The sequence below is a fragment of the Pinus tabuliformis genome, chromosome 2_2 (assembly GCF_031772625.1).
Source record: "Pinus tabuliformis cultivar Carrire ecotype Pingquan chromosome 2_2, CPIR1, whole genome shotgun sequence".
Lineage (NCBI taxonomy): Eukaryota > Viridiplantae > Streptophyta > Pinopsida > Pinales > Pinaceae > Pinus > Pinus tabuliformis.
In genome coordinates, this window is record NC_142300.1 from 74,112,231 (window position 1) to 74,120,738 (window position 8,508).

The 8,508-nt window shown below is 35.5% G+C and overlaps 1 pseudogene; it reads left to right on the forward strand.

Annotated features, from left to right (window-relative positions):
* Positions 1 to 3,206: 3,206 nt before the first annotated feature.
* On the forward strand, positions 3,207 to 4,046 carry LOC149191509 (dihydropyrimidine dehydrogenase (NADP(+)), chloroplastic pseudogene; annotated as a pseudogene).
* The last annotated feature ends 4,462 nt before the right edge of the window (positions 4,047 to 8,508 follow it).

Here is an 8,508-nt window from a genome sequence, read left to right on the forward strand (position 1 = left end):
AACCCTTCATTATTCTTCAATACCTGGACTAATATGTATGATTCTCAGCAGGTTTCTCAAAAAATTCCAAATCCTACAGTTCCATGGAAAACTCCTAGTCCTCCTCTAATTCAATACCCCACACTATGTCCGCAATGGCCCTCTCTTATAAGTCAGATATCCCTGTGGCCTTAAGGATTACATGAAGCTCCTTTCTAGAGAAATTCCCTATACAAACTTAACCACCTGTGCAACAAAAACAACTAAAACTACTATCTAATGCACCACAAATTAATAATCGTTTACGGCCTGAGTTATCTGTGCAACATAACCCAAATTTGAACAAGAAGGATGCATAATTTTCAAAGCACTCTGATGGGCCTCGGTATTGGAACAAAAATGTTGCAACTCCCAAGGCTACCGACTTTAATTATCAACCCGAGGTTTGTACAGACTTAAGAGGTATCGACACTATATGTGTAGCATAATATGCGTCCTTCCTTTGCTGTCATGATGCAATGGAGTGCATGTACTGAATTCAAATCCTAAACTAATTACAGAAAATGAAATGTTTGAAATGGAAACTTCACCTATTACAAGAAAGAAAGTACAAGGAAAGAGACTGAAATCAAATGCTAAAACACACCATTTTCTAACTAACTGCTAAGAGGATTTGCTTCAAAAGAATGCTAAGTTAACATGTATGCAATCCTATTGTCCTAAGCATGTAGATTCAAACCATCAAACCTTCTACTACTGTGCATGTAAATGAATAAAATAAATATGTTTTTCTTTTTTTCTTTTTTCACGTGAGAATGTGAAAGCTAATCTCTTTTGGTGATGTGGCAGGTGGCTTGGAGATGATGGTGAATGGTCAGAAGGCTTGGGATACAAGTAGGGACCCTTTGCTAGCTTCCTAGAGGATTTTTCCTCAATTCGGCCTCAAAACAGGGTTTCCTACAGGATGCTACAAGATTTCCTATAGGATGTCCTGAAAACCTACAGGATCCCCTGAAAACCTACAAGATACAGCCGAGAGAAAAAGGATGGATGTTGAAGGTGATGGAAAGCTTAGGGAAGGTGGTTGGTGGATGGAATGAGGCAAGGGAGTGCCTAGGACCACTTCAGAACTCAAAACCAAAGTTGGGAGATGGATGGATTTTCTCAAAAAGCTTGGAGAAGTTTCCTTGTGAAATGATGAAATTGGTGAGGGTTTAGTGAAAGAAAGTGAGGACCATGGGTGGATGAAGTTGGGATGAGGTTGTTGATTATGAAATCTATTTGTACTTCTGAAACACCTGTATTGCATCAAACATTGACATTTACCCAAAAATCATGCAAACAAGAAGAATTTCAATTATATAAAGGAAACAGAATTTCATGAACTAGCTGTCTACTTCATACATGAGGAAAACTTTGTAGAATGATATAAAACATTGATGAGATCTAATGTAAGACTGAAGATAGAAGAAATGTAAATCAAATCCTACCCTTGAAAACTAGAAAAATGCTGACCTAAGTAATCACTTTGATTTGGTTATGCTTGCATTTGGAGCCTCTCAACTTTCCATCTCTCATGCTTTTGGATTGGCCACCTAATATGTGTGAGATGTTAAGATTGCTTGTTCACTTTGCTTTCATTTCATTTGTGTAGTTACGATTGTGTTTCTTTTTAGTTTCATATATTTGAATTAATTCCTTGTTACCATTAGAATTTAATTTCTTAAAAGAGTGGTGTGATTTTGGTTTAAAATTTAATTTGTGTACGAAAGGACAACCAAGGATTTAAGTTAAATTCTCTTTCTATCAAATTATGAATCACAACTAAAAATCATCTGTTTGCATTTCTTGAATTGTTTCTTGAGTTCCAATTTATGATTTGCTGCAATGGTAATGTTGTTGGAGTAGAACTGTGAGGAAGGACAACTAGGACCTCCTAAGTTAGGAGCATCTTCTCTTGCTTTCTACACATCACAAACTACTGCTCTTTAGTTTCTCTTCTTGAGGACAGTATTGTGGGAAGGAAAACCAGGACCTCCTAATTTAGGAGCATCTTCCTTCACTTACTGCATCTTGAATCAGAGACTTTTTTTTAGTTTCTTTACATTGAGAATTTATTTGATTTCTTAGTTAGATTAATCTAAATTGAAAGTTAGTTTTTTTAGTGCATGCACACTTCGCAAGTTTTACAAAACCCGTGGGTGACAATTAAATTATAGGTAATTAATTTGCTTCAACATTTTGGTGTCGTTGTCGGGGAAGTGTGCATAGGAACTAGATTTCAGTCTAAGGTTCATTTTCAACTTTTTCATTCATAGATGCACAATTAAAACATGTAAATTCATAAATCATTTAGCTGCATACATTTTGATCATTTTTGTAGAATAATTTTTTCGATACTAAACCATTTATGGACGAAAGATCTAGAATGTAGATCAAACATTCTTTGGAGCACAAGGACTATATCAAAGAATGGTTTCAGTAGGTGACTATGTCACGACATTCATTCATCCTTCAACCAATATTTGCACTGAATCCAAAGATGAAAATAATTTCTCATGTCCTCATACACAATCAGGTACATTTTGTAAATTTGGATATGAGCATTTTAGAAATTCTAATTCGTAAATGGCTCCATTGGAAATATTCATATACTTAAAAAATAAAAAAAAAATATTTCAAGTAGGATAAACTAGGAGAATAAAATCAAGCTTGATTTCATTTTTAAAGTTTTTTATTAAGACTTTAAAATTTTCAGATTTTATTTATTTTCCTGCATTTTTTTTTTAGTGGCACAGTAAGAACAACTCATTCGCCAACCTGACAGAAAGATTTTCAATAAAAAAATCATGTTTATAAAGAAGGAAAATGTGAAATTTTGAAATGCAAAATCAATTCTTTTCACTATGTTCTAATTTCCAGATTTTAATGTGTAAAAGAATTCACAGAAAATTGATAAGTAGGCTCTCATGCGACCTGGAAGAAAAAAAAATCAATGCGTTAGCTTAAAATCGAAATTCAAAATTCATCATAAAAGAAAAAATCTTGCTTTGAATTTGATATAATTTTCTGCATATCTGGCGCATCAACGATTCACATGATTCCCATTTTGATTCATTCTTTGGAAGCTGCAGAGATGGCTTGTTTCTACAGCCGGGCCTGATTTTATTCATATCACATGCATCCATCACGATCCAACTCCTGGAGAACTTTCTTCTATAAGAACTATGGCTCGGAAAATTATTGAACTTATCAGTGACCATCCACTTGCGACCATGTTGAAAGAATTCAAACAGTTGAAGAAAGAATACCCTGATAGGATTCTCATTGCTTCCATTATGGAGGAGTATGATAGAGCTGTTTGGTAGGAGCTTATAGAAAAAGTAGAAGAAATTGGATTTAATGCATTTAAGATTAACTTCTGCTATCCTTACGGGATCACTGAGCGCAATATGGGTGTTGCAGTCGGAAAAGACTGCTTTATTGGAGGAGGTTTGTGGTTGGGTAAATGAGAAAGCAACAATCCTAGTTTGGGAAAGATGACTCTAAATGTGACAGAGATTGTTGAGCTAGCGAGAGTGGAATTGAGGGCAAGAAGTGAAGGAATTGCGACTATTATGAGCGTAATGGGAATCAATCTTGATACGTTATGACCTGAACCTTGTGTAGAGGGTTATTCAACCCTGGGTGGATATTCTTCAAAAGTTGTGCATCCAATTTCTCTTGCAAAAGTAATTTCTATTGCACAGATGATGAAGTCTGAGTTTCCTGATCCAACATTATCACTTTCTAGCGTAGGAGGAGTTGAAAATGGAGGTCATGCTACTGAGTTTATACTACTTGGAGAAAACACTGTTCGAATCTACATTGGGGTCAATCTTCCACAATTGAAAATCAAAAGAGGACCTACTGGACAATATGTGTGTTTAGTTGATGCCGAAGGCAATCGCACCATGCATCCAAATGGTTGTCCAGATAGTTGTGTTTGCATTTCCATTCTTCATGCACCTGAGGATGATCCAAATGGCTATGAGTTTTCTAGAAGTCTGAATTACCCGTGGACATGAAAGATCTAACAACTCTATTTAGAAAATCTTTAAGTGTATTTTAGCTAGAACTGGCATGTAGGCACAGATTTCTCCTGAATTGTGTAGTTTAGATGTTACAATTTCCAAATTCATACAAATAAATGAGCCTGTGGAAAATAAAAAATATATCTAGAATCTGGAAGGCAAATTTCTCGTAGAGAGGTAGATTTCTGCGCACCAAATTACTGCTATCAGTGTGCTAATGCGCTCACCTATCCATACACATGCAAAGATACATGATTCAACGCTGCCCATTCATATAACCAACGCATATCATTGTGTGGAAGATTGGATCAACGCTGCATAGAATAATTTGCAAGAAAATCAATCGAGGAACCAGGCCCTCTGTAGCATCTGTGCATGTCGATTCCAAAGTATGTAGTCATCTTTCTTCTGTTTTGGAGGTAGAATCTATGGAGATAGAAGATGGAAATGCATTTGCAATCAATTTGGCACTTTCTATATCTGAGAAAGAACAAATTAGAAGAGTGTTGGTGACCTCGAAAGACATTTTTGCATAGTTATATGTAAACCTCAAAGTTCATGGCATTTGAGCTAATCTTGCATGCATAAGCACAAAGGTAGTACACAATAGCTCAATCTCTGGCCATATTAGCAGTCCACCTATAGATTGAAGATTATGCCATCAGATCTTACCATGGGCAAAGGAATGGTTTGCGAATGTTGAAGGTTACAAAGGAAAGTTGATTTGCACCAGGTTATCTCAAACCTAAAAGTTTGTCCTCTAGCTTGAAATGTGGATTTTTTGGATGGTGATGTCAACAACTCAAGACAAGAAAATGTTCCAAAGATAATCTTTAAAGGAAACATTGCATTATAGAATAGAAACTCTAGTGTTGATGCTTTCCCTCTTCACAGAGATGAGCCATAACAGTCTCCAACAAAACATCACTTGAGAATGACTTTGAGGCTTGATAAGCTTTTAGCTTTGAAAAACTTTGCATCTCTCCTGAAGGCTATAAGCAACCTTTTCCTAGCAGTAAATTTCAACAGACTACTGAAGTGATCAACAGAAAGCTCACAATCCGTCTTTATAACTGTGTTTGTGATACAAAGGCAGAGCCTACAGGCAAAAGGTAGTATGGAGAACCATGAAATATATCCTACCCATCTTAGGAAACCTAATGAGGCATGCCAAATGTAATAATTTGAAGGATCCTAAAATACTGGATGCAGGTACGAAAACAAGCACTTTTCATAATTTTTGTTCTGGATTTGTTTAAGCACTTAGGATGGGCACTCAATTTGAAAATGTATTCATGGTTCCAACAGAATCTTTTGAGGAATAATAAGTATCAATGCATATGGAAAGAGCACCTTTTATGGATAATTCGTGATTTCTTCTCAGCATCTAGTTAAGGGTTCTATGATTTATTTTCAGATCAAGAAAGGCACCTCTTTCAGTGTTGTTTTTAGGCCCTGCTCATGCCGATCTGGACTAGAAAGTTGCACTGCTTTATCCCCACATGCATGGGTTCTATGTTTAACAAGGAGGGTGCACCACTTTAGAGTTGTTTGGCAGCAAACGAGGCACACCATTTAAGGGTCTATTTTCATGTTGGATTTGTGCAAAAGTTGTGTTACCTCCAAAAGAGCTTGGATGCTCCATATGGGGGAATATTTGTCATGTCTATCAATTATTATTGGCAGGTGAGGGCACAAATCTGAGAGAAGATTTTAAGGAGTTACTGACAATAGATAAGGCACACTTCTCAACAAAATTCATGCTAGTTGTGGGAGCTATTTTGGGCATGTTTTTTGAGTAGATTCATATATGTCAGACCTAAAGAATAGCCTGTTGTCAGAACTATCCTTTGCTTCCATCTTCAGAGCTATCTTGTGCTAATTTTAGCAGCTGGAGGGTGCACCTATTGAGAAATTTATCATCATCAGCAGCAGCATTGCCTTTAGTTATTTTAAGTATGTTTCATACATGTATGCCAGCAAGAAGGGCTATGAAAACAAGCACTTTTCATGGTCAAAATTTATCATTGGTTTTGTCTAATGTTATGTTTTCAAGCATGATGCAGGGAAGAAGAAGAACTATAAGGGGTGCTTTATCTGCAGGGTTGATTGATGAATTTTTGACCGAAGATTGTTTTGTAGGAATCATTAAGCATTCGAAAAATAATATTTCTTTATCTTTATGAAATGTTATGGTTCAAACATAAATTGAGGAAATTGTGCATATTGTCATTTTTTTTAGAAATTGGATTTATTATCACAATTGTGAAATTGGACTAACCATGATAATTTGAAACGAAGACACGTCATGAACCTGTTTTACTAGCATTAATTATGCAAAAAAAAATTGTGTATGTACCAAGAGAAATTGATCACTTCTCTTTGAACACACTTACGTTTTATTGCAATATTAGTGCCATGCTTGTTTTCAGGTTCTAGGACAATCGGAGAATTGAAGGAAGCCAATTTATGCATGATTGGTTTTCTACGACCAATTTCAAGAAACATGAACCACTTAAATCCATTTCTATCATCCATAAATGCCATCATTTTTCCTCTCCAAACTCACAAACTATTCAAGAATTTTCGCTAAACATCATCATCACCATTTTCCTTGCAAGTGTCACATGTTTCCTTTACATTTTCCATAATTTCCATTCATTTTCATTAACCCATTAATAAAAACATTCATCTCGCTTACATGCTGATTTTTCCTTTTTCTTTCCATTCACTTGTTTACCCTCTTGTCATTTTCCTTTCCATTAAATAAATCCCACTCGATGCAAATTTTCCATCTATGGTCCTTCAAAATCATTATTTCATACTTGAGTTGGATGATGGGGGATTCATTAATGCCTCCCTTCTAACAAGTATTGGCCTATTGACATTAGCACATTATCTAGGTTCAAGGCTAGAGTCCTTATTAGTAACTTGAGGCTTGTATGCATTAATGACAAGTTCTCTCGCTGGAAATCATGGGAATACATCAATGTCCCTTGATCATTGGATATTGCAAGTGGCTCGACATCAGCTCATCTATTCGCACTTCACAAGGTGTACTTAGGTACCTTGGCACTCATTACATTAATGGCAAGTTTGCCTCGCATTGGTTAACGACATTCATTAATGGTCGGCAATCCAATGACTTCTCTTCATGCTTGACAACAACACATTTATTCACATGAATAGAATTGTATCATTGGGTTTTGTAGCAGGTGAAGACTATATCGCTTCAACATTTTGTAGCGGATACAATAGATTTAGCAGCAGAAATAAAGAATCCACTTTCACGACCTCATCCACCATTTATGCAACCAAGAAGAAGATAAAATTCTACATTCTATTCCATGATCCAGCAGCAGCCACAACTTCTCTATATATGCACATTTTGTCCACTTCTTAGGTAAGTAAAGGTATGTTATTTTCTAGCTTTTAATCATAGAATTCCTTGAATACTGAAATTATAATTTTTGGAAAATACTTCACCATATTTCCTTTCTCATTTGAAAAAAAACCGAAAACACCTTTAGTTGGGGAGGGAAGGGACATCCATTTATGATCACTCTTCATATCACTTCATTTCATCCTAACATACTTGTCCTAATCAATTATGATTGCATTATGGTTCAAAAGATATATGATTTGCAAATAACGACTAAATTATGAGCATATTATATGGTTGATTTAAAGATGAATTCTTAATATGTTCAATGAACCTTTGTTGCAACAAAAAGGAACAAGGTATTGGTACACAAGAACCAATACCAATTAAAATTTGGTTGTCACACAAGAGCCAACCAAACATGTTGCAATTCAATATATGACAAGGAGTACTTTGCAAAAAAAAAAAATGAAATTGTCAAATATTATCAAATGCAAAGTCTAAGAACAATTGATATAATCCAAGCTCATTCAAAAGCAAATCAAGAAATGCAGTAGATTGCATGAGGACATGCAATAAGTTCGATTGGGGGGTACCTTGAGCCTTCAAAATGTCATCCACTTTCACCTTCGTCGCCACCATTTCACTCACAGGTCGCAACTCCATAACCATATAACCTTTCATTAGCCTCCATTTTCATGATGATATGGGGTTACATTTGTGTTTTCCGAAAGTTAATGATTTCTAGTATTATTAGTGAATTAGTGGTTAAAATTTAGAAAAATTACATATACTTGCTAATACCTAAAAGTGGCTTGAGTTCATGACATGTGTAGGTAATTTGGAAGCTTCCAAAATACCCTTATGTGGCCTCCAATGCTCAAATTTGAATTCCCTTCAAGATATGGAAGGAGATGTGGATAAAGGTCAAAGAAGATATGTGTCTCATCATAAGCTATTTGGGTTGTAACTATATGACATTTTTATGATTCTAGGGAGAGAATAGTTGATCTCCATTAATGGGGTAGCTTCTTATGTTCTTGTATAAATAGGAAAGCCTTCTCCTTTCAAAAG